We start from the raw sequence: 24,062 nt of genomic DNA on the forward strand, positions 1-24,062 counted from the left end.
AAAAAAAGAGTACAGATGCCTTTAGCCAGTGCTGCCCAGACCATTTAAACCAGCGGTCCCCAACCCCCGGGCCTCGGACCGGGACCGGTCCGTGAGTCGTTTGGTACTGGGCCGCGAGAGTTGAGGCTCAGGTGTGAAATGTATAGTTTTCAGGGTTTTTATCGGTTTTCAGCGTTATTTTATCGTTAACTCGGTTTTCCTGGGTCTTTTCACGTGTGTTATGAATAAATTTTCTTTTTTTCGGTACCGGTACTAGTTTTATTTTGTTGTATTTATCCGCGACACCTTAAAGGCCGGTCCGTGAAAATATTGTCGGGCATAAACTGGTCCGTGGCGCAAAAAAGGTTGGGGACCACTGATTTAGACAACTTGGACTCAACTTTTTCCCTGTATACCTTCCAGTTCTTTTTCTGAAATTGGTCATTACCTTTAAAGGTAATGACCAATGTCTTAATATCATTCCTTCCCCAACAGAAATTTCCTGGCAGGGTTGGAATGTTCTCTGAACACCATTTACCCACCAATAAGGCCTCACTTTTGTCTCAGTAAACTTTGGCTGAACAAGCCTTTTCATACAAAGCTGAGCTCTCACTCAGTTCATACTAGACTTGTAGTCAAGACCGCCTAAACCGAGACCAAGACAATACCAAGACCAGAGGGTATCGAGACCAAGACAAAGACCGAGACGAGACCAAGACTGAGACAAAAAAGTCTTTAAACTGCAGCCAGATGCTGCTTTGTTTACGGGTGTCAGGCATATTTATGTGTTTTTGTGATGCACTTGCACAGACCCAGAACTGATCCGGAATTAAAACAGGACTACAACAGTTCAAAATCAGGACTACTTAGGACTTAACCAAGACAGAACCAGAATCAAAACGAGATGATAGTAGCACTAAAAATCATCATAGACCTGCACTACACTTATTTTTTTAATTCTACCAAAGTACACTATTTAGATTCAGAAAAGTTCTCTCTAAATTTCATGTGTCTGAGCGAACACACAAACTCCCTGAGCGATCTCATGGACCACTGTGAGTGACAGCAGACGTGTGCACTGTGGTCAAGCCAGCGTCGAATCCATCCAAGTTACATGGTTTATTAAAATAATAAAATTACAGCATTTACATTTCTGTTGTAGACTACTTTTAATTAACTGCTTTAGCCCATTTACAATGAAAATTAAAAAAAAAAAAAAAAATCTTGTTGATGACCTGTGTAGCATGTTAACACTATTGGAAGTAACAATAACTTGAACTCCAATTTTGAAAACACAACTTTCTTCTTCTTTTTTTTTTTTTTTAAAATAAAGCTCTGACTTGTATTATGAGTCTGTGGTCTGGGAGAGAGTCCTGTAACTCTCTGTCTGCAAAATACAGAATATAATGACCAATGTTGGGCAATTAATTACTTGTTAATAGTTGCTTGTTCAAAAAAGTTACTGAGTTTTGCAAACAACAAAGTTTTTTGCAGCTGTTTACCTAAAAATGCAGCCAAGGCGTTTTTTTTAAATAAACATTTCAAACTATTTACAGAACAATTATGGAGTGCCAGGACTGCCATAATGCATTAATTAAATACACCATTAAATAATTAATTAAATGTGGCAATAATTAATTAAAATTGGAATTAATTAATTAAATAAATAGTTATGACACATGTAATTAATTAATTATTGACACATTTAATTAATTATTTATGTATTTCACATTTTAATTAATTATTGACACATTTAATTAATTATTGACACATTTAATTAATTATTTAATGATATATTTATTTATTTCATTTTGGCAGTCATGGCGCCTGGCTCTCATCATGAAATAATTTTATCTGTCAGCCTCACCCATCAAACTCAGGGGGCGGGGTTAACGCTGATCGAGTCAAAACCATTGCTTTGGCCTGGTGGCCATTGTTTCTAGCACACAACAACCGGCATGTGGAAGCTAACAGAACTGAACTTTGAAAAACCCTGTTTGTGTGTCACCAAATACCGTTTTAATATTTTTTTAGCCGAGAATGTAGTGGTTTAATCTGTGTGTGGTCGGTTTGTCAAGATACAGCCTCTTTGCAAAAGTGCTTCGATGATTTCGGAGATGTCTGCCCAGTCTGACGGCAAAGCGTGGGATAGACCCGCTCGCCTCGCAAGCAATCCCACCGACAAAGCGCAGGCCCCGGTACACAGCTGTAGTAACCCCCGCTGACTTCTTTTACTGAGGTTATATTTATCGGTGTTTTATTTCCTGATGTTCTTATGTGTCCTACGTGTTTCAGTTGCCAATTCTGAATTATAACTAACATTAAAAACATGTTTAAGGAGGAGAGAGAGCAAATAAATCTGTTTAACATCTGATCTTTGGGTTTTTGTTCAGTAATCAGCGTGACCTGTGTATAGACGCATAAAAGAGATAACGTTGGTGTTTCTGTCATGTAGTAACTGCTGGCTTTAACTGTACAAAGGTTGTTCGACACTATGAAACACATACAGACTTCATGATGTTCGGCTAATATTTTTATAGTGAATATTAATCATGAGGGTAAACGGCCCTGTACACCACGGAGCGAGGTCAGCATATCCACGATATCCTCAGCTCCATGAGTTAACACAAAGTTTCCCAGCTGACTATCTAACTGCCAACTATTCCAGAGACGTGAAAATATACAGCATAAAGAAAAGTGTAAGAGACTCAGCAGCAGATTAGAATAACAGTTATACATTTAATAAATCACCAAATGAATCCAAGAAACGAGCCAACCTGTTCCGACAATTTGAGTTTGTATTCCCTCAGCTGCAGACTCGCTGCTCTTTAAATGTTTGAAAAGGAAGATTAGATATAAAAAACGTCAAACATAGACTCAGTCTGCCTTCACATTTGATATGAGGCCAGCACGTATAGTGGCTGTGTCCTGTTTTAAGATCATACATGTAAAATTGTTGTCTGACCTCCGTCGATCCAGCCGCTTAGAGTCCGTGGTTACCATGGTTACTGCATAAGCAGCTATGATGTTAACAGCTGGCACTGAGGAAACCTACACCAGCATGGGTGTTTATGTTTTTCATTGCAAAAGAACTGTCTGAATGGTTAACTGAAGTTAACTTGGATAAATTATAGTTAAGGAGTTTCACAGATAACGCCTACGTGAGCTGTGCGACTTTTCACCTGAAATCAGCAGGCTATTACTGAAATACACGTGCTATATCATAAACTATGATATAAATAGGGAGGTCCTATTAACATGTTTAGTTTTAAAGGACACTTTCCTGCCTTTAGTCTCCTTCATGAGCAGTATTAGTTTTCTTCTAACATCCAGAAGTCTGCACCATGTGTTTCATAGTTTGTAACAAGCCTTTGACAGGTAAAGATAACATGACCGAAAAAGCAAAAAAAAAAAAAAAAAAAAGAGAGAGAGAGTGTTGACATAAGAAGAGAAAATGCTCTCAATTATGGAGACAGGCAAATGGTTCATTTATGTTTGATGTGTGTTTATTCCCTTCACATCTGATTTTTGCGGATGATGTGGTTCTGTTGGCTTCATCGGGTGAGGGCCTCCAGCTCGCACTGGAGCGGTTCGCAGCCGAGTGTGACGCAGCGGGAATGAGGATCAGCACCTCCAAATCTGAGGCCATGGTTCTCAGCCGGAAAAGGGTGGAGTGCCCACTCCGGGTCGGGGATGAGTTCCTGCCCCAAGTGGAGGAGTTCAAGTATCTCGGGGTCTTGTTCGCGAGTGATGGGAGAAGGGAGCCGGAGATCGACAGACGGATTGGGGCTGCGGCTGCAGTAATGCGGACGCTGCACCGGTCAGTCGTGGTGAAGAGGGAGCTGAGTGTAAAAGCGAAGCTCTCAATTTACCGGTCGATCTACGTCCCTACCCTCACCTATGGCCACGAGCTGTGGGTAGTGACCGAAAGAACGAGATCGCGGATACAAGCGGCGGAAATGAGCTTCCTCCGAAGGGTGGCTGGCCTCTCCCTTAGAGATAGGGTGAGAAGTTCGGCCATCCGGGAGGGGCTCAGAGTAGAGCAGCTGCTGCTCCACATCGAAAGGAGCCAGCTGAGGTGGTTCGGGCATCTGGCAAGGATGCCCCCTGGGCGCCTCCTGGGTGAGGTGTTCCAGGCATGTCCCACCGGGAGGAGGCCCCGGGGCAGACCCAGGACACGCTGGAGAGATTATATCTCTCGGCTGGCCTGGGAACGCCTTGGTATTCCCCCGGACAAGCTGGAGGAGGTGGCTGGGGAGAGGGAGGTCTGGACCTCTTTGCTTAGGCTGCTACCCCCGCGACCCGACCTCGGATAAGCGGATGAAGATGGATGGATGGATGGTGTGTTTATTCCTCCCTAAATATCGTCGGTGAAGTTTGCCATGCACGTCAGATTTTCCTGCGCATTTTTATACCTCTGCCAACAGAGAGAAAAAAAAATCACATTCTAACAGACAGCTGGTGCTTAGAATACAGTTGAATAACTATTAAAAAACAGATGATATTTAGATGATAGTTCAGTCTAACACATGTGCCAGTGAACCATTAAACGTCTGTGAAACTATGCAGTTATGAAACGTAACTTTAACCTCAGCCAAACCGATTTGCTCAGTTGTAAATAAAACAGCGAAGTAAACGTGACCCGACAGACAGAACCTGAGTGAATGAAGTCCAGCGTTTAACCACTGAGAGCTAAAACTCAGCTGAGGTTTCAAAGCTGTGTGCCGGTGATTGGACATCAGCCGCTGATGAAGCTGGTTCGCCTATAAAGTGCTCTGTAAGGAAACAAGCTCCAGCAGCTCTGCGCTCGGGGAAAACACTATATTTACTTATCTTGTGCAGAAAAATGCGCTGACATTGCTTTATATCGAGCACCGGTGCCCAGTTAAACTGTGACTATCACCAGGTAACGTAGGCGTGTTTCTTGAATTAGCAGCAGGTGTTAAACAGCTGACAGATGAGGAGGAGGATGCATGCAGGTAAACTGAGGGTCTGTTGAGCTGATCGCTGGTTTCGTGAGGAAAATGTCAGCTCGTTCTTTATGTTACAGAAGCACAGAGACACAAGACCAGGCGGAAAGAGACGATCGTTCGGTGAAAATGAGAATCTGCGAATGCAACATGTGGAACACGGAGAGTGGAATATGTAAACAAACCGGTTAACGTAACCCCCTGGGTGCACTCTGCATGCTAATTGTTAGCAGAGCTAGTGAAATCTCTGAAAACATCTGAGCACTTTTGCAAACATGTTCTATGTTGACAACCTGACCAGACATACGTCGCGACATTCGCGGCTAAAACACTGTTAAAAGTGTAGCTGGTGACAGAAAAACGGGGTATTTTAAAACTACACCACCACCATTGCTGCCTGTGATTTGATCTGCATTCTGGGATACCTGGCTGCCCCAAGTCTACACAAGCAATCGATTATCTAGGATCGACCTGTTTTGACTTACTTTGCACGGCAACCAATCAAATGTTAGAGAAGCTGCATGGGCAGCGTTAACCCCGCCCCCTGAGTTTGATGGGTGAGGCTGACAGATAAAATTATTTCATGATGAGAGCCAGGCGCCATGACTGCCAAAATGAAATAAATAAATATATCATTAAATAATTAATTAAATGTGTCAATAATTAATTAAATTTGTCAATAATTAATTAAAATGTGAAATACATAAATAATTAATTAAATGTGTCAATAATTAATTAATTACATGTGTCATAACTATTTATTTAATTAATTAATTCCAATTTTAATTAATTATTGCCACATTTAATTAATTATTTAATGGTGTATTTAATTAATGCATTATGGCAGTCCTGGCACTCCATAAACAATCAGCTGTTCTGCATCAAATCTGATGCCAAACAAATTATTTGTGCCACTCCAAAAATAATTTCTGTCCACTAGATAAAGGAGAACAACAGCCTGATACCTGCAGGCCTGACAGCAGGAGATGTATCACTGTCGCCTCATTGTTCTGACACACACAACAAAACTATTGACTACACTACACACTAACTACACAAGATTTGTGCTAAACGTTGCAAATCTCTCACATCTCAAAACACCGCACCACTCCTAAAACTTCCTCCCGTTTCTTAACAACTAAATGCCATGTTTTGATTGGTCGACATGATACATTTTTCGACCAATGGGAAAGGGTGGGGGTGCTTTGGTTTCGTCTTTGCTCACAGGCGGAGAGTGCTTTCAAACGTTTTCCTTATAAAACGCCGTTTTTACCTTTCTTCCTGCAGTAAATATAAACAACGATAATATTCAGGAAGAAAACCAAACATTGCATATTTTTTTAATCATAACTCTGGTTTTACGTGGCCTATCAACACAATTTAAAAACTGGTATAAAGTCCACAGTTTTTCCGTTACTTCTTCTCTCCCTCTTTGTGCTGACAATCAAGCCAAACACCAACATCATCAAATATTCAATTCAATTCAATTTTATTTATATAGCGCCAAATCACAACAAAAGTCGTCTCAAGGCGATAACCAGATATTTACATACTCTTCAGATAAAAACACAAACATTTTTTTTAATTGTAACATCAAATCAGACTAAATGTTTATTTTTTTAGATTGATAAATATAAAAAACTAATTCAAAAGATGTTTCAATATTTATTTATCTAAAACAAAACAAGTTTACTCTAAATTGATGTTTAACAGAAAAAAATTTTTTTTTTCCCTAAAGTGTATATATCTGGTATCAACTGTGAACATACTGCTGTGTATTGAAATAACTCTTGTTTTGCATAGAAATATACTGAACAACATACAAATCATAATATATAAAATAACATCTACCTGAGTCTTTTCTTTGAAAGAAGCCCCTTATGTCCATTGTGTTCATCAGTACATAACTGAAACCGATTTAGAGTGCTTTATTTAGCCGTGGAGGGTAACAACTGAAAATATGAAATAAACACACATGTAAGCTAAGACTCTCTAAAAAAAAACAGCATTGTTGTTGTTCGGCTTTTCATTTCACCATTTGTTAATTCACTCGAAGAGTAAGTAACGTCATATGGGTCAAGTGATCAGTTTGATATCAATCTTTTGTGATACACCGTCATATTTACATTATTTGTACAGTACGAATGATTTGCTTTGGTACCTGGTCAAACTTAAGCTCTCCTCTGTCTGCCTGGCTGCACTTCTCCAACAGCAAACCTGCAGGCTACAGCTTCTCTCCCCTCGCTCACATGCTACATGCTGTGTTCAGTCGCCTAGTGCCTGAGCTCGGATCATACCAAAATTAGGGGGAATTTACGACTGTGCGCTATGTGCTTCGAACATTGTGTGAAGTTTTTGTTTTATACAGGTGTCAGTCAGGCATCTAACTATGAAACAAATTACACTCCAAAAGACCCCGGGTTTCTGAAAAAACAACTCGGGCTTAAGCCCAGTAATAAGGTTGCTCAACCCACCTGCCACCTTCACAACCCAACTAGCATCTGTCTAGAGTAATCTTACCCAAGAAATAAAAGCATTTCCCACACCAAATGCTTGCAAAGTTGAAAAAAGAAAAGTGTGATATACACAATCGAATGCCTTTTCCTGATCAATGTAGACAATCCCCACATTTAGGTCATATGTCTTGCATAAATCCAAAATATCTCTCATAAGAAATAAATTGTCTAACATAAATCTGCCAGGAACACAATACAACTGATCTGCTCTGAATCCAGAGGTCAATAAATTTTTTACATCTATTGGATAACACATTTAAAAGAATTTTATAGTCTGCACATAAAAGAGTCACTGGTCTCCAGTTCTTCAAAGGGGCAAAGACCCCCTTTTTAGGCAGCAGAGACAGTACACCCTGCTGACAAGATGCTGCAAGTGTAGCCCTAACAAAAGAATCCTTAAAAACATCAAAAATGTCTTTCCCCAATAAATGCCAGAAATGTTTAAAAAAATCTGCAGGTAAACCAACTATTCCTGGGGATCTCCCAGATGACATCTGTGTAACAGCCGTTGTAAGCTCCTCCAATATCAAGTCTGTGTTTGAAGTCTCCTGATCCTCTGAAGTGAGTTGAGGAAGCAATTGAAGAAGTTCTGCTACCACTGCCTCATCATGTGTAGCTTTTGAAAACAGATTTGTATAAAAGTCCATTTCAAGCTTTCTGATCTCTGGTGGATTTGTTGTAACTTGGTCGTTTGGTTGCTGTGTGGCAGGCAGGAGGAAAGACCCAAATGCAGGATTCTTAGACAGGAAGTTGAACATTCTTTATAAATACTACGGAGTCAGTCTGTGGTCATTTTTAATAGTTTTTGGACATTCCGTACAATTCAAACTGGACCGTATATATCCAATTAATAAAATGACACTGAAAACACTATTTACATCAGGAATCATGACAGTATATGAAGGTTTACATGAAACTAAAATGTATCTGGGCCAAGCATGCTGAGCTCTTCACCTTCTTTTTGATTTACAGAGAACAGAGGATATAAAATGGTGGTTTTATGACTAAATTTACTGCAAAAATCCTGAAAAAGATCGGGAACAGAGAAAGATTAAGCCAATATTTACAATAGCAAAAATCATATTTTTCTTCATATTACTTCATGTTCTACAAATGTACAAGTCTGCTAAAGTACTCATGAATTAAACTTACATTTTTGAAACCAGACTTACTTGTAATGTTCTGTGTAGACTGAAAGCTAATACAGATGAACTTTAATATCCTCCAGTAAGGATATCATGTGGGTTTCAGGCACATCTGTTACGGTCCTGGCTTGGTGACCCAGTGTGTTAACATTTGTATTATTATTGATCTTTGTTTTCATCATGGTTTTGTAGTTTTGGTTCTTAGGTTTTGGTTCCTGTGCTCCTCATGTCACTCTTGTCCCTATCCTCTGTGTCCCCTCTGTATATTATCAAGTCTGTGCCCCAGGGTCGGTTGTATTTCCTGTTTTACTTTAAAGGTCCAGATCTCATGTCAATGTAGTCTCACCTGGTCTTGCCTATTTAATTAGTGTCAGCTGTATTTTCCTCCTGCTCTTCATTCTCTCATTTACCTTCTTGTATTTATTGTCTATGTTTTTCACCATTCAGTGTGGTGTCATACCATCACACCTGCCTGTGTTTTCTGTTCATAGTAGTGTTCCTAGGTTTTCCAGTTCAGTTTTGTATTTACTCGTGTCTTACGTTCCCCTAAAAGGGGTCTTGGGGGGGGGGGGGGGGTAACAAAATGTGTCCGGGTCAGAAAAAGGAGACAGAGGCAAAATGGTTAATTTAAAGAGTTTTATTAAAGTTTCTATTAATATTCAACTAAAAGAGACGGACAAGCCGCTATCACCATTTAAGGAAGCAAACAAAACTCAAGCGTTGGTCAATAAAGTAAAACGTAAGTCAAAAAGAGAGAGCAGCTCACTAATTGCAAATACACCAAACGCACAGCTTGCTAGCCGCAACAGAACACCCACAGCTCACTAGCTGTAACCATTCACATGGCACTCTGGCCCAGAGCTTCTTCTTCTTCTTAAATGTTATTGGCGGTTGGCAAACAAGTGATTGGTGCATTACCGCCACCACTAGTATGGAGTGTGGACTGGAATGACGCCCCCCCCAAAAAACAAACAAAAAAAACCCCTCAAAGCCTTTCAAACACTCTTCCCGCTTTAAAAAACTGAAATAAAGCCTGGTAACTCTTACTGCCAGAATCCTTTTGCAATAGGTCAACCAGATCCAATTTCATTTTCATATTAGTAAGGTTTTGGGATAATTGTCTCCTCTCCACCTGATATTTCTGACAGTGCAATATCACATGCTCTATAGTTTCTGTGTCTCCACAGAAGGCACATTTCCCCGTATTATGTTTCCCAATCAAGAATAATGTAGCATTTAACCAAGTATGTCCAAATCTCAATCTCAATATGACCATCTCCTCTCTCCTGCTCCTTCCAGTGGTCCTCATTTCTCCTACCCCCCTTTGTATTGTATACAACCACCGTCCACTCCTTTCCTCCTCCCACTGCTTTTGCCATCTACCCCTCATTTCTTGCCGTATGATACTCTTCACTTCAGCTTGACCAAAACTAACAGCCTGACATGTCCCATGTTTTGTGGCTTGCTTCGCCACTCTGTCTGCCATTTCATTCCCCATTATTCCATAATGGCTGGAATCCATAGAAACACAACTGTAAGACCCATCATGTTTATCCTGAATAGTGTTTGCCGAATTTCTGCTAGAATATCTGCTCTCGCATCTGAGTGACTACACTGTAAACTAAGCAATGATGCTCTCGAGTCTGAACAAACAATAGCTTGTAATGGCCTGATATCTTCCACCCACTGAACCGCCAACAGAATTGCAAGCAGTTCTCCAGTAAATACTGACAGTCTATCAGTTTCTTATTCTTATTTTATTTCTTATTTTAACCATGAACTCTGGGACCACAACTGCTACACCAATTTGACTGGCTGAATCCTTCGACGCATCCGCATATAATTGAACATAACCATAAAACTGGTCCTGGCCCAGAGCTCACCTGTCCCTGAGCTTAAATCCCTTTAATTACTGATGTGAGTCAGCTGTGTAAAAGAGAAAGGTGGCATCTCAGGCAGAAGAGATTGAAGGACACGCCCACACAGGCACCTTCAGGAGGAAGCCCTGCTAGGGCCGTAACACGTGCCAGCAAAAAAGTTGAGTTTTTTTTTTTTTTTGGTTTACTTTTGCTTCCTGCACTTGGGTCTATCATCCTGCCTGCCTGGACACAGCCATGACAACATCATGTTGGCTTCTAGTTAGATTTCCACTTGATCGTATACAGTGAGATTTTTAGCTAACTGCTTCAGCTAGCTCCTTTCTGTCACTTGACCTCCACTTTGACATTGGATGTAAGAGCTTTCTGAGTAACCTTGAATGGAACAGCTGTTGCTACTTGAGGAGAACATTTTATTTTTTACCAAGCTCCAATACTTATGACAACTACTGAAAAAATATAAATATGTATCATGGCATGTGATAAATTCATTCATCTATCTGAATCTGCCTTGCTTTGGCAAAACCACCAGTACTGCTATTCATCTACTGTCATGCTTGAAGACTGAGTAACATGCCACCTGATGCTACATACCGAGCAAGAGACAGCTTGAGTCTGTGAGCCTGAGCTCAGAGTTAATGAACCTTTGACTTACAGAAACTCTCCACACACTTGTAGATTTGCCACTGCACAAATGTTGCAAGAGTCTTGCGTAAACAGACAGTTTTTTTGTGGAAATTATTTTGTGGGCTCCACTTGACTTTTTTTGTTCCATAACCCTCAGGATCATTTAAGAAATTCCAAATCACTGTTTTTCTGTGTCCCACCTTGGCGCTGCTTATGCAGTTCAACAATCCGACTACGTTCATAAAGGGAACGTTTTTTTGCCTTTGCCATCAGAACGCCATGACAGTGTGTCTACCTGACAGAAAATTACAACGATTACTCGTTTTTGCACAGATTTGGCCTTTTAAAGGCGTGTGGTCCAAAACTTTTGATCAGCTGAACAGCCTGTTTCAGTTTAAGCGTTGTTTTCAATAAATTGCATGCTCAAAAATGTTTTGACTCACTCCCATTTCTTGTTGCATGTTGAAGCTTTACTTGGAACCTTGTTAAGATCCAACCATGCAAAATATGATTGTTTGCCATTTTTCAAGTGGTCTTCAACTTTTGATCAGGACTGTATTAGTAGATGACCTGCTCTACCTGGTTAACTACATCCACCTGTCTGAGGATGTCCTACTACACGCACTCTGAGTAACTAATACAGAGGTATTGGCTTATATCACCAGCTAGCACATACAATGCAGTCTTGGATCTCTTCCCAAAGATTTTAACCCTCACTCACACCTTACATAATGTGACTGCAATCAGGGGTGGTACTAGCCTGTTTGTTGCCCCAGGGGCATTTTGTACTACTGTGTCCCACAATGTCTCATAGGTTTCATCTCTATGAGACATTGAGATGAGACATAGTAACCATGTAAAAACTGGTATTCAACAAATATCGGTTACAAATATTGCCCATTCAGGATTGTTTTAATGGGTCAGATGGAAGTCGGATGAAAATCTCCATGCGGAGTATCATTTCTTAGTGGCAGCCCAATCAGTGTTCACAACCTGTAGTCACAGTCTGGAAATTGTGTAAATACATAAAAATAGCAGCAGGCGATATCAAATGTTGTATATATTCATATACTGAAATCATGTTAGCCTACTGACCTATTTGCTTTTTTGAAATTTGATATGCATAACATCTTCACTACAAAAGTTATGCACTTGACATGATCAATGAGCTTGTGGTTAAATGAAACGAGACATTTCACAGCAGGGGCAATTCTAGAATCAGAGCTTTGGGGGTGCTGAGCACCCAGAGAGCTGCCCAGCCAGGAAAGATAAACTTTACTCGTCATGATGAGACGTCATCTCTGTCTGTTTGTCCCTGCATCCTTAAATGTCTCCAGTTGTCCCGAGTTCTCTCTGACTGTCTCCTTGGTGCATTTAAACCCCTGTTCCTCCCTGTCCTCGTCGTCTGTTGTCTTCATCTCCGTTATCAGTCATCATAATTTTACCATCTCTGTGCAAGTCTGCAAATTTCTTTATTAAATCATAAGATTCTTAAATTCATCAAGTCTCTCTGTGCCTGGGTCCTCGTCACAAAACATGACATCACTGTTTTGTACATTTTAACTCAATTTGATACCCACATTTGTGAAAGAAAAGCAAAACACATTTTTTGAAAAGTCTGTAACAAAACCATCAAATCTGATAAAGGTTATTTAAATGCTGCTAAAGACTACTACTGCCAAAGAAGAATGGATTGGAATAAAAAAAAACAAAAACATATCCTAACCTTAATTACTGGGGGAGAATAATGAGTAAAAAGTAAACTGAGTGCATTTTTTGGACAGAGATTCACTTTTAATGCGTATGTATAATATAATACAGATACATAAAAAATACACTCCAAAAATAGAAGAGTCCTTGAAATGTACAAATGTACAAAATATTAGTAAAAAAATTAGAAAAATTGAGACACCTTGGCCTATGGTACAATGTATACAATGTATGAAACAAGCTTTGCTGCAGATACTACTATGGCTCTGCAGTTTTTTTCTTTTCTTTTAACCTATGTCGCCTCACCTTGAGGTTGGCAAATCTTTCTATCACATTTTGGTGGTCAAGTCTCTCAAGCATCTCTTTCTCAACTGACATCACAGCCAGGTGCTGGAGACTGCTTTGACCCATGGTCCTTCTCAGCCAGGTATGGAGCTGATGAAAGACGCTAAAAGACCTTTCACAGCTACAGCTGCTAACTAGGTTTGTTAGGGCAACCGGAATAAGAGTTTTCAGTGTGGGGAAGATCTGATTATCCAGAAGATTGTACAATGTCAACATATCTGGAATGGCACCAGCCTCACAATTGCGCTTCAAAAAGTTTTTGGCAACCATGACTTCCTCTGACTGAAGCTCAATATGGTAATGCAGTGCCAGGGCTGACAACCCAGTTTGTTTTGCAGATTCTGTATAGCAGCTTTAATATAGGGAGAAAACAACTTCCAGATTAGATGAGTAAAATTAGTTTGTTTGTTTTTTCTTTGTCAGTTTAACAGTTTCTGTTTTGCCTGTTAGTACTCCCTGTCTGTTTTCTTACCTGGTTCTCCCTGACCTTGTACTTTCTCCTCCTCTTTCCTCTCTCCCTCTTTGGACTGACAATCATACACAAATAGATTGTATTCAATTAGATTTAAAAATTACATTAATATGAAAAAATACTATTAAGATCACTAATAAAAAAGTCCTCTCTCAGAGTACTTTCAACCAAAAGGCAAATAACCACGTGTACATCTAATAAAAGATATAGATATTGAAACACTGATCCAACATTATCCTTTATTGATGGATCATTTGATTTTACACTTTTACCTGAATGTGGCTCGTTTTTTGAAAAAACTTCCTTATATCCATTATGAACCTGGCTGTCTCTCTGTGTACACACACACACACACACACACACACACACACACACACACACACACACACACACACACACACACACACACACAACAGGAGTTATAAGGTTAATGGGCATCCAGCCAGTTAGCTAGTTAGTACCTTGGGTTCAATATCGGAACATGCACATATGACAAAATAACCAGGTTCTCTCATTCCATTTCAAACAGGACAGTGGTAACAACAGTAGGCTACGGACAATTTTAAGTTTTAGACTTTAAATAGGCTATATAAATTTCACTGGGAGCAACAGGACGGTCAAATGTCGCTGATTTTACTACAGAGTAGGACGGATTGTAGGGTAGCAAACATAGCCGGGAAACACGTTTTCAACACAGCAGGTTACCTGGTGTAATGTTTTTCAGCTAAATAGTAACATGGTCTGACTCCTACCTAACTATATAAAGAATAACTGAAGGTTAATTGCAGCTAATATGTCCTGTTTTAAGCCAGGCACTTCCACCTCCGCTCCGCTGCGTCTCAGCCACCATCGCTCTGGCAGAAAGGGCGCTAGAGCCAGAGTAGGGGAGAGCTGGAACAAACCATTTTGGGAGGGGGGAGGGGTTATCTATACTTTTGTTGTTAAAATGTTACGTCTCAATTAAGTACTGTATGCTTTTTATATTTTTAGTAGTGTGTCACACAAACAGCAAATATTGTCAAAAAAGTAAGAAATCTTTGGGGGTGCTTTAATTCATTTTATATCAAAGCAAAGGAAACTTTGGAGCACACTTGTAATTTTACACTGTCGGAAGATAAACAAATAGAGAATGGTAAATTTACATGAACCTCACTCTAAATGGGTTTATATAAATACCATATCTACTATGGCAATGACAAAGCAGACTCTGTGGGTCCAGCTTGCGCAGTGAAGCACGAATGATTTGCTACTGCACTGGGCATTCCAATGTCCTCCTCTACCCACACAGTGCCGTCTTTTGCCGTCTGGCTCTGGCTGGGCTTTCCAGTACCACGGGGCCTCTGCCGTGGAGGCGTGTTGGGTTCTTGTTCCGTCTCCTTTTCAGATTCTTCTGAGGAGGTATCAGTGGCCTGCTGGACAAATGAAACCTCTCCTCCATCAGAGTCTGCTTCGTCCATTTCCTGAAGCAAGGCCAAAGCCTGTTGCGCGGAGAGGTTCTTCCTGCGTGGCAGTGATACGGAGGCCATCCTGATGTGCGTTCTCAGAAATGTGAACAAGAAATGATGCTCCCGCCAAGGTCGGTCTGCTTTTATGCACAGCACTGTGCTGTAGTCAAGCAATGCCACTCCCTCACATACACAGTGACAATGGAACAATGGAAGATCTGTGCTGTCAAGGAAGGTGTGAATGTGTGTCTTTCATATTTGCAGGTCAGTCAATGTATGGGATATTTTGTATAGGTACGGCAGGCATTTCTGAAAGTTGTAACACAGAGGTTTGGCCTGGCTTGGATCTGAGCAACTCTGAGTGAGCAAATGCAAATGTGCCACACCTCAAGGACAATGGGTGGTTTGCACAACAAAAGCTGGAGGAGAAACGAGCTGACGACCTGTGAAAATCTCAACAGGGGTGATTAACACCTCGGGACTAGTAATTCTAGTAGGTGTTGGGTTGAGGGAAGTTACGCAAATTTGCGCAGGTTTAGTAAATCTAGTGATGTCAGACAGCCTGTTGTTGCTCCAATACTCACACTAAAAGTGTGTCATTGTGTACACTGAAGCTCTATCACTCTTTGAATTAGAAAGCGATGGACAGATAAACAGACCAGCAATAAACCATTACAGTGTTTTAACTTTATTGATGGTGTCCTACATGACAACTGAGAACACATGGAGGAGGTGGGTGATGTTTACAGACTGGTGTTGTTTTACAGATGGGACAGCAGATACAGACCATTCTGTCATCTTAGATGCTTCATTGGTTTTTTTGTTTGTTTGTTTTGTTAAACTATTATAAGAAGATGGATTTTATTTCAGGACAATTTTCAGTGTTGTGCATTCATGATTTTCTCAGGTCTGCCTGATGTCTGCATTTTTTGTGCAAGAAACAAAAGAATGTTCCTGGAGAGAAAGAAACAAAAACGTCTTGGGAAAAAAAAAAGAGAGATTTGTGCAACAAAACACTGTCTGAATGAAGCAGAGCTCTCAAAATGTCAGAACAAAGTCATTTCCTTGACATTTATTCAAACAGCAAATCCACTTGCTTTCATGGGATTTCAGCAGGACAGCTTTGAGTGCCCTCACTTGGTATTTGATACTGAATTCTAATATTTGTTTATACCACCTTTAACTACCACAGACTTTTCTGACATTAAGCTCTTAAATGATATACATTAAGTAAAAATCACACCATGTCAGCAATACAAAACGGAAAAAGAAAACTATGAACAAAGCAGAAAAAAAATTCTGAGAGCTTTTTTCACGGCATGAAGTTATTTTCCACATGTACACCAAGCTGATACTCACACACAGACACACACGCACATATGCACACACACAACACAGACACATAGATATCAAAAAATAAGCAGATTTCCTGAGAGCTGTAGAAAATATATAATTTTTCTACTTGGCTTTCCTTCTTTTGGCAAATTAATCTCACTCTGGGCATTAACACCATAGTACACATTAAATATAGTCTGCATAGGCCTTGTTTGATCATACTGTCTACCTGCAAAGCGTGTTTGTGGATTTGCAGTGTGCTTATATTAATGTTTGATAGATGTCTCCCCTATTAATTTGCACGCTGGAATTTAGCGTGTGGGTGGCTCTGCCCCCGAGGATCCATGGGTCGAAAGTTGAACTTCATTTTCAGCCAGGAAACCTAATAGCTCTCAAAAACAATCTGTGGACTTTTTGTATATGCCCACATGTTAATTAAACTGGATGCTGGCATCAGTGCACCTCACCTCCTTTAAAACACCTCTTCAAAAGAGTGAATGTAAGTCTTATGGATGATGGCTGCAGAGATGGAGAATCAATGTCAGAGGTGGATCGGTCAGGGTCCAGCTGTAGCTCGGGATGAATCTGGTGGCTGTTATTGCTCAGTGATGTGCTTGTCATTCTTACGTTACAGAGACCTGCAGTACCAAGTGCACGCTTAATATTCATTCTTTCCTTTGTTGTACAGATTTTGTGTGTAGTAGGCATATCTCTATTTCATGGTTACACGCTCTGTGACCACAGCTCAGATATATGAACTTCATAAATATTTATCATTCTTCTGTGCAAGGGACAAAAGGGGAATATTTACTTATATATTAAATCAGAAAATGTAAGAAAAGCAAAAAAAAAATCTTTGCTGTAAGCCCTTGGCTATAAATTCCATCATACAAGTGAATAACACAAAGGTGTATAACAATCTGTAGCTCTTTAAGTGCCTTAAATACCAAGAGCATTTTCTTCCTGTCAACAAAAGACAAATAAATACACAAATATTGTAATAACTATTATTTGCATACAAACTTGTATTTTGTTGCTCTGTGTTACAGTGCTCAAAAATAACCTGCCAAAATATATTGAGGAGTCACACTATGTGGACATCACATTTTGGGTTGTGTTAGGAAATAAAATATATAATCTGTAGTTGTCTAGACCAAAATACTAAATTTTGCTCTACAAGGGCCACTGTTCTATCAAAATTTAAAACGAATGTGTCATGACCTGCAGGATCAGCAAGGCGCTGATCGTCATGTTCCTGTCTCTTGCTCTCTCTTTCTCTCTCTGTCTCTCTCTCTCTCCTGTTTTGCCACGGTGGAACTCATGGTGGGTTAGGGTTACCTGGACCTCATCAAGACCAGCTCTTACTTAAGAGGGAAGAGATCTGCTGTTCGGCGCTGGATCGTTGTTAAACTCTTGTCAGTACCAAGTTCAAGCCTAGGTTTCTCGTGCCTGCGTGCTAGATATTAATGTGTGTATCTTTGTACCTAGATTCCCCGGGCCCAGCCCTGTGTTTCCCCGAGCAGTGTGTGGAAGGAGCGACTGGTCACTAGTGAAGAGAGATGTCAGAGTGGAGCGTGTGTGTGATTCCCCTTTTTCCCCAGAGCCCTGTCCCCCTCACATCTTGTATCCCTGCACAGCCTGTAAATACACTTGGTGAAGAAATTGTAAATAAACTTTCATTGCTAACTCGCAACTCCGGAGTCCTGCATGTGGATCCTCAAGGGCAACCCGTGACAGAATGTCCTCATATGTGGATCTCATTTTTTTAAGAAACAAAAATCAGGTAAAAAAAAAACCCATAAAAATCTGGTAATTCTTTGTTTTTACATTCATCAGGTCCCAAATAGCAAAGAGAAATTAAAAATGCATGCCATGGAAGTATTCGGGTCTTAGAAGGTTAAAATGAGCACATAGACAGCAGTTGGATTAGCACAAATACTCACCATAGCACCAAATGTGTGTGGGCAGTGCTTTGCTTTCTGTGTTTTTACTGTTGGGCACTTTTTCTTATGTTGGTACAGTTAATCAATATTAATGTGAGTGAATGATTACACTGCTGTCATCTTTGACACTGATAATTTGATGCAGTATCAATAATGTATTTAGTTCCGCCAACAAATCAAATTAAGCAAGAAACATTCCTCCCCTTTTTTCTGTCTGAAAACCCTTTCCTAAAAAAAAGATGCAGTCACAGAAAGTATCTGATATCTTTATTTTGTGTTGCTATGGGTTGTCACTGGGAGGTAGCATCTTCTGAGGTTCTGACATTGTACCCATATGAGGTATTTGTTTGTGACCTTGCAATTTCTGCCTTGTAGAGATCATGTCTGTAAAGGTTCTCAGTCATCCAGGTCATTGTTAAAATAATTAAAATTTCTTCTAGTTTGTTTGTATTGACCAACAAAAAGGCTCCTGATACTGGACCTCAAAATCTACAAGAAATAGCACAAATATGTAACTGAATATAGTAAAAGCAAATCTATTCAGGAGTGCAGGAGTGGATGTGAAAACAAATTAAACCCAAAGTCAGATTCTGCAATTCACAGACAAACTGAAAAAAAAAAACCAAGCTCTACATCTCTGACTTTACAAGCCTCAGTTAGCATCTTAAATGATAAAGTTCACAACAGTACATTAGAAAAACAATTGCACTATTGCTGAACTAAGTGTCCTCAATGACTGCTGTAAAGAAGAGTGTGCAAAAATTCCTCCACAATGATATGAGAGACTGATAATATCCTATAGAAAATGAGTACTTCAGGTTAACCGTGGTGGTGGGGGTTGGGGTGTGTGGGGCGGCAGGTTAACCCAAAGTAAATGAATGTATACAGCATTGAAATATTGACTGCCCCCTCAGCCCTTTCATCATTTAGAACCCCCATCTATGGGGTTCAAAATGTCATTGAACTTAATGCTAAGTTCAACAACTTGAAGGATTTTTAATATATTATTATTATTATTATATTATTATTATCATTTTTAATACTATTTTATGTTTTTGTTTTGTTTTATTTTTATTATTTTATTTGTCTTATTAGTATACATATTAATAGAATTTACAGAGCACTGAGAAAAAATATTAAAGTCTCATCAAAAAGTGTATATTTTGTGGCAAAATATGAAGCCCAAAGTAAACTAAAGATGGCCTCCTTTGTCAGTAAAAGCTCTTGTATAAAGAATAGGTGGCTCAGTATAGATAGTGTAGCTAACAAAAGGCAGGATATGTTTGCCTCAGCTGGCTTGACAAAACCTAAATCACCAGTTGGACATAATTGACACCACATGGCTAAAGCCAGAAATAAATATTTTTAAACTGAAATATTTTTGAAGAAGATGTGGAGATTATTTTAATGTTAAGTGGCCAATCAAAGTAAATTTCCTTGAAATGTATCAAATGGTTATTCTTAGTAATAAATAATAGTTGAGTAATAATGATCTAACCTGAAATACCAGTGGTGCAAATCAGTCCCAGGGTAAGAAGGATATCAAGAAGGATCACAACATGTAATATTCCAAAGCTTCTATTATGACTGTAGAGTTTACTGCAGAGCTTTGTTCATTTCTATTATTAAATTACAATTCAGCAGCTTTGCATGAAAAAGTATTACCTCAGCAGAACATGTATACTGCCCTTAGAATATATCATCAGGAAAATAAATGTAGCCCTTGATTTTGAATCCAAAACATAACCTACTTGTGAAAAGGTTAGGTGTAAAGAATAGGTTAAAAGAAATCTGCCTTGACAGTGAAAACTTAAACATATCATACCAATATTCAATCGTTTTTACTTTATTTTTTTTATCCACACAAAACTACTCTTTGTATTATGTAGCCTTTGTCTACTAATCATGATGTCTTCTTCATTTTAATCCAAAAGAAGGCAAACAAACACCAATCAAAACATGCCTTTAACAAGACTGTCTTTTATATTATCTTTTGATAAGACATAAATGTTAATACTTTCTCTGTTGCTCAAGGCCTTAACATTAGTGGTTTGCTTTAGTGAAATATTCTAATTTCCTTGGCTGGAGCAGTATCTCACAAGTGCAGATTGGCTCAACATAACTTCTTAGTGCAACTGACAGCTGATAACAGATAATTAAAGTTGCCATTGTTTTTGTGAAACACTGCCACAACACTGCCAAAACAAATACAGGTACATGAATTTCTTTGACTAACATTTGATGATTACGTTATTTGCTAATATGCAAAACTAATTCATATGTAGAGATAAGATTTCTCCCTTTGTTTCTCAGTGCAACCGTTAACATGGAAGTGTAGTTGTGAACTGACAAAACTTTGTTATTTTTACTTAGAGCGAGTGACAAAGAGATAAATGGATTTCTTATCAAATATAAACAGGTTAATGTCTGTGCCAAAGTCTGTTATGTATTTAGTAAGTTTTGCCTGCAGACAAACAAAAACAATAACAGTGGTTTAGAATTCACAGGGCTGTTATTGTTAAACTTGAATCTGAAAGCTTGAAGTAATGTACCATTTGTTCTCACATTTGTTCACATTGAATATTTAATTTGGAAGCACTTTTGGGACAGAGGTTGGATGAAAAAGCATTGCAAAGCTGATATCACAGGTGGCAGTATATTTCAGAGTGCACACAGACATCCTAATTTGCATTCAAATCACCACAGCAACTCATGAGAAATGTGTTTGCTTTGCAGCAGGTTTGTAATCCTTCTGTGCACCACAATTCCCCAACTTCCTTGTCAAAGCCAAGACAGAACAGGGGGGAAAAAGCAGATGCACTGGCTCTCTTCTAAAAGCAGAGTCACCAACCTCTGTTTCCCTCATTTGCCTCTCCTAACTGAGCATACACTAGATAGTATGTGTTCACTTATACACAGTCGTTGTCCTAGATCATTCATATAGTTCTTGTCCCCTTCATGGTTTGGCATTGGCTTAGGGTTCTTTTCTGTTGCTCCTCTTCCCACCTACATATCTGTACAGCTTGGCCCAGCAGGGGAGACACACAACATGTCATGTCCATAAATTTCTTTGACTATTGTCGCAATTTGCCTTTGTAGAGTAAAAAAGGAAAAAAAAATTGGCTTGACCAAATAACTGAAAAAAATAAGTATCCTCTCCAACTGATAAGTCTGCCTTTGAACCTCTGTCTTTGTCCATCACTTGTTCTTCCTAGCGGTTTATATCCCGCGACGCAGGGTCCGCTATCTTGCATGCCTTCCTCCACTTCCTATCAAGGGCGTCTTCTGGTGTAACATTCACAGCCTTCATATCATCCTTGATTTGGTCCACCCAGCGCTTTTTTGGTCTTCCTTGTGGCCTGTTTCCATCCAGATCTAATTGGTGGGCTGTCTTTGCGATAGAATTTTTATCGCTACGGACAACATGGCCGTACCATCGGAGCCTCGCCTCTCACATCTTGTCTGTGATCGGTGTCATTCCCCATTGTTTCCTGACATCTTCGTTCCTCACTCGGTCAAGTCGTGTGAGACCCAGAGGCCACCTCAGCATCTTCATCTCCATGGTGTGAAGAGCTTGTTCGTGTTTGGTCGTTGCTGGCCAGCACTCTGACCCGTAGAGTGCCACTGGGCGCACAATCGACTTATAGACTTTCGCCTTAAGATAGATTGGCATTCTCTTGTCACATAAGACTCCACTCACCTGATGCCACTTCCTCCATGCTGTGTTGACACGGAGTCTGGTGTCTGGTAGAGTTTCTCAGTCTGAGGTGACAAGGGACCTGAGGTACTTGAATTGGGCAACTTTAGTCAGCGGCTTGCCGTCGATAGTGATGGTACTGTTGGTCTGGGGGCCGCATTCAAGGTACTCAGTCTTCTTGATGTTCAGGCGCATGCCGTTTTCGAAGAGCTGGTCTTTCCATGCTTGTGTTTGGGTTTGCAGGGCTAGGCAGTCTTCTGTTTCTGATAGGCACACATCATCTGCATACAGGAGGCTGGTGATTGCAGATCAGCCATCGCGGTGTCCATACAGAGGGTGAACAGCAGGGGCTAGAGGGCCGAGCCCTGGTGGACGCCAACGGTAATCGGGAAGGCTGGTGATGTTTCCGCTGAACATCGGACCTCGCTTGTGACATTACGGTAGAGCAGCTGAGTCCATTTCACATAGGCTTCCGGGGCACCATGAGTTCGTAATGATCGCCAAATCAGCTTGTGGGGGACCCTATCGAATGCCTTTTCCAGATCCAGGAAGACCATGTCCACCGTCTTGTTCTTTTTCCGGTGCTTTTCCATCAGCAAACGGGCGTGTATGGCATCGATAGATCCACAGCCCTTAACAAAGCCCTTAACAAAGCTGCATTGATTCGGGGTGATTGTGACTGATAGGTTTGTAGAGAGAGAATTTTTTCCCCTTCATCATAAAACATGTGACATGTTGTCATGCACTTCACAAAAGAAGTTTGTTCTTATGTATTCAGAGTTGTGTATCTGGGTGCAGGATTCACTTGTACATCAAAACCCGGAAACTCAGTGTTTTAGAGTCTCCACTCCAACAAACTCCAACACATCCCATTCACTTGTGCTAGAATTCAATCACCTTTCATTAATCTAAGAACGATCAACTAATTTGCATATCAGCTATTAACCCACTAAGATGACAGGACAACAGAAATGCATGTTCAAAATATTATCACAAAAATAGAATTCCCTCATACAGTAAATTACTTGTGCTGCATAAATCAAGCAGAAAGCATCTCCCAATTTACTATATTAACAACTAAATTTATTATCTGATCACTGGTTGTTAAACCAGAATCTTTTTTTCCCCACAAAAATTAAACTGTTGTCCTGTAACCTAGAGAGTCAAATTCAAATCAAATTCAAGTTCAAATTTTATTTGTCACGTACACAGTCATACACAGTACGATATGCAGTGAAATGCTTAGACAACTGCTCGTGACCTAAAGAAAAAAAGAAAAGGCTATGAATAAGATAGGAAATAAATATGAAAATTAAAAAGGGTAAATTTAACTAGGAAGGAATAAAATAAAATATAAAAATTAAAGTTAAAAATGAAATAACTGTACAACAAAATACACAATACACAGTATAGAAATATATAAGAATGTATGAAGAAATATATATATATATATATATATATATATATATATACAATAACAGCAGCAGCAACAATTGTCAGCATTGGATAAATTCAGCATTTGATAACAAGTGTCTGTTAAATTGACACTATTTTAACACTGATGAGAGATAACAAGCTGATTTTCATTGCATGTGTGTTTGTTATTAGGCAGGTTTAATGGATGTCTGTGGAGCTGCATCTCCAGCAGAGCATGTTCTTAAAGCTGCCTTTCCTTCACATTTCTCTGCTATTATTTGATCATTTTTTAACTAATGTGCTATGAGTCCACTGGTCTTTGCATCACTTTTCATCACATGAAGTGATTTGGACAAGATGATAAACAGACTCACATGCTCAAGATGCTGTCTAATCTTCATGAGCTCTCTTGTGTTTGTGTTAGTAGGGTTAATGCATGTTCTGCTTGTGTGTGTGATTTTGTATGTTTCCTTTTGCAGTGTTTCAGATTCCTTCACAATTTTCCCACTTAAGCAGTCAGTTTTCTTTTTCCCAGGTTTGCTAACCCAAATTTTGATTTCCCACATTAAACAACAGCATTCCTCT

General features: G+C 39.6%; 1 long non-coding RNA gene across 1 annotated transcript; it reads right to left on the reverse strand.

Moving 5' to 3' along the window:
* Positions 1-9,229: 9,229 nt before the first annotated feature.
* LOC120726436 lies at positions 9,230-10,299 on the reverse strand. The gene is made up of 2 exons (XR_005694321.1): positions 9,429-10,299; positions 9,230-9,371 (listed from the first exon to the last, which is right to left on the reverse strand). It is a non-coding gene; the product is annotated as an uncharacterized LOC120726436 (long non-coding RNA).
* Between the last annotated feature and the right edge of the window lie 13,763 nt (positions 10,300-24,062).

Source organism: Simochromis diagramma, unplaced genomic scaffold (genome assembly GCF_900408965.1).
Source record: "Simochromis diagramma unplaced genomic scaffold, fSimDia1.1 OVJJ01000753.1, whole genome shotgun sequence".
Lineage (NCBI taxonomy): Eukaryota > Metazoa > Chordata > Actinopteri > Cichliformes > Cichlidae > Simochromis > Simochromis diagramma.